The sequence below is a fragment of the Schistocerca piceifrons genome, chromosome 3 (genome assembly GCF_021461385.2).
Source record: "Schistocerca piceifrons isolate TAMUIC-IGC-003096 chromosome 3, iqSchPice1.1, whole genome shotgun sequence".
NCBI lineage: Eukaryota > Metazoa > Arthropoda > Insecta > Orthoptera > Acrididae > Schistocerca > Schistocerca piceifrons.
Genome location: NC_060140.1, coordinates 390035384 through 390039248, shown reverse-complemented (window position 1 = coordinate 390039248; position 3865 = coordinate 390035384).

The window sequence follows — 3865 nt, the reverse complement described above, 5'->3', positions numbered from 1 at the left end:
GAATCTTGAATTGCTTCTCTGAATTTTCGTTTATAAATGTTTCTTTAGCCACGTTATTGAAATCAATGTCAAGGGCACAGTTCTCGTGATGTTCCGCAACAGCAGATATCACACATATTTTCTGCCTCGTGTGATGTCCGTTTTCCTTAATACGTTCTTCAGTCCTTCCTGTTTCGTTTGTATACACTTTGAAGCAGCCACACGCCATTTCGTAGACGCCAGCAGTGCGGAAGAAATCAGTTGCAACCGTTTTGTGTTGGAAATGGTCTTCTACTTCTTACTTCCTGAAGATAGGGGTGTGTATATCATTCACATATAATTCTGCTCATGCGGTCAGTGACACGAGAAACAAACGGTAGCTAAACTGAATAAGAAGACGGTTCCTCGTCATTCCTATTAGCATAATTAATTTTCGTTCAAAAGCCCTCTCTATAGGCAAATTATGTATGGCCTAACCATGATAAATGACAAATCGTGTCCTTTGAGACTTATAGTGAATGAGTCCAACTAGCCAACTTACTTTTTAGCAAGTCATTTATCTGGAAAACTAACACCTCTAACAGGAAAAAAATACTTCTAAACTTTTTTTTAGAAGTTGTACGAATAGTGAAGATATCCGCAACTATCATTCTTGTAAGCTTCGATGTGAAATCTTTACGTACTAACACTCCAGAATTAGATATAATGGAGACCATAAGCTCGAAAGTTGCACCACATGGTTATGAAATGATTAAATTTAGCATTCGATAGTGCTATTTTAAAAATAGAGAAAAGTTTTACGAACAATCTGACGGTGTTCCTATGAGCTCACACTTGTCGCCGGTAGTAGCTGACAATTTCATGAAATATTTCGATCAACAGGCATTAAGTAATGCTCCTCTAAAATCTTCCTGTTTGCTCCACTTCGCAGATGACACGTTCGTTATACAATTCACACCAAAGAAGACCTTGAAGAGTTATTCAGTTTCGTAACTGAGTTTCTCTCCTTTATCAACTTTATCTTGTAGGTTGAGAGCGAGGTCGGCCACCTGTCACTAGATCTGTTGGTGTACCTAACAATACTCTAGGATACAGAGCAAACAGAAAAGCTACTAACACAAATAGGTATTTAAATGCCACCATCACCCAACCCAGAAGCAAGGAGTGCTGAACAATTTGTCTTCTCGTGCATCCAGTATCAACCATGGCAACAGCCTGGGATAGGAGTTGGATGTCTTAAAGAAGGCAGTTCAGGCCAATGGCTATGATGGGCTGTCCGTAAACTGGGCTTTGAAATATTACACTACTAGCCATTAAAATTGCCACACCAAGAAGAAATGCTGATGATAAACGGGTATTCGTTGCACAAATATATTATACTAGAACTGACATGTGATTACATTTTCACGCAATTTGGGTGCATAGATCCTGAGAAATCAGTACCCAGAACAACCACCACTGGCCGTAATAACGGCCTTGAGACGCCTGTGCATTGAGTCATACAGAGCTTGGATGGCGTGTACCTGTACAGCTGCCCATGCAGCTTCAACGTGATACCACAGTTCATCAAGAGTACTGACTGGCGTATTGTGACGAGCCAGTTTCTCAGCCACCATTGACCAGACGTTTTCAGTTGGTGAGAGATCTAGAGAATGTGCTGGCCAGGGCAGCAGTCGAACATTTTCTGTATCCAGAAAGGCCCGTACAGGACCTGCAACATGCGGTCGTGCATTATCCTGCTGAAATGTAGGGTTTCGTGGGGATCGAATGAAGGGTAGAGCCACGGGTCGTAACACATCTGAGATGTAACGTCCACTGTTCAAAGTGCCGACAATGCGAACAAGACCTGGCCGACACGTGTAACCAATGGCACCCCATACCATCACGCCGGGTCATACGCCAGTATGGCGATGACGAATACACGCTTCCAATGTGTGTTTACCGCGATGTCGCCAAACACGGATGCGACCATCATGATGCTGTAAACAGAACCTGCATTCATCCGAAAAAATGACGTTTTGCCATTCGTGCACCCAGGTTGGTCGTTCAGTACCCATCGAAGGCGCTCTTGTCTGTGATGTAGCGTCAAGGGTAACAGCAGCCATGGTCTCCGAGCTGATTGTCAGTGCTACTGCAAACGTCGTCGAACTGTTCGTGCAGATGGTTGATCGTCTTGCAAACGACCCCATCTCTTGACTCATGGATCGAGACGTGGCTGCACGATCCGTTACAGCCATGCGGATAAGATGCCTGTCATCTCGACTGCTAGTGAGACGAGGCCGTTGGGATCCAGCACGGCGTTCCGTATTACCCTCCTGAAGCCACCGATTCCATATTCTGCTAACAGTCATTGGATCTCGACCAACGCGAGTAGCAATGTCGCGATACGATAAACCGGAATCGCGATAGGCTACAATCCGACCTTTATCAAAGTCGGAAACGTTTTGACACGCATTTCTCCTCCTTACACGAGGCATCACAACAACATTTCACCAGGCAACGCCGGTCAACTGCTGTTTGTGTATGAGAAATTGGTTGGAAACTGTCCTCATGTGCCGGCCTTAGTGGCCGTGCGGTTAGAGGCGCTGCAGTCTGGAACCGCAAGACAGCTACGGTCGCAGGTTCGAATCCTGCCTCGGGCATGGATGTTTGTGATGTCCTTAGGTTAGTTAGGTTTAACTATTTCTAAGTTCTAGGGGACTAATGACCTCAGCAGTTGAGTCCCATAGTGCTCAGAGCCATTTGAACCATTTTTGTCCTCATGTCAGCACGTTCTAGTTGTCGCCACCGGCGCCAACCTTGTTGAATGCTCTGAAAAGCTAATCATTTGTATATCACAGCATCTTCTTCCTGTCGGTTACATTTCGCGTCTGTAGCACGTCATCTTCGTGGTGTAGCAATTTTAATGGCCAGTAGTGTAATAGGGACCCGTGGTCTAGGGGTAGCGTCTTTGATTCATAATCAAACGCCACTGCCCAAATTTTGATAAATAATCAGCATTGGCGGACGAAGACTTCCGGCATAAGAAGTCAGCCTCATTCTGCCAACGGCCTTGTCAAAGAGGGCGGAGGAGCGGATAGAAGTTCAGGGCACTCTCTTGTCCTAGGGGTGGGAAATTGCCCCTGAAGGCGGAAGAATCAGCAATGATCAACGACATGAGGATGCAGAAGGCAATGGATACCACTGCTTTAAAGACACGTAACTCGTATCCACAGGACATGTGGCCTGTAATTGAAGAAGTGTCATGATGATCTCTCCATTGGCAAAAGATTCCGGAATAGTTCCCCATTCGGATCTCCGGGAGGGGACTGCCAAGGGGGAGGTTACCATGAGAAAAAAATTGAATAATCAACGAAAGGATAACGTTCTACGAGTTGGGGCGTGGAATGTGAGAAGCTTGAACGTGGTAGGGAAACTAGAAAATCTGAAAAGGGAAATGCAAAAGCTCAATCTAGATATAGTAGGGGTCAGTGAAGTGAAGTGGTAGGAAGACAAGGATTTCTGGTCAGATGAGTATCGGGTAATATCAACAGCAGCAGAAAATGGTGTAACAGGTGTAGGATTCGTTATGAATAGGAAGGTAGGGCAGAGGGTGTGTTACTATGAACAGTTCAGTGAGCGGGTTGTTCTAATCAGAATCGACAGCAGACCAACATCGACAACTATAGTTCACGTATACATGCCGATGTCACAAGCTGAAGATGAACAGAATGAGAAAGTGTATGAGGATATTGAAAGGGTGATGCAGTATGTAAAGGGGGACGAAAATCTAATAGTCATGGGCGACTGGAATGCAGTTGTAGGGGAAGGAGTAGAAGAAAGGGTTACAGGAGAATATGGGCTTGGGACAAGGAATGAAAGAGGAGAAAGACTAATTGAGTTCTGT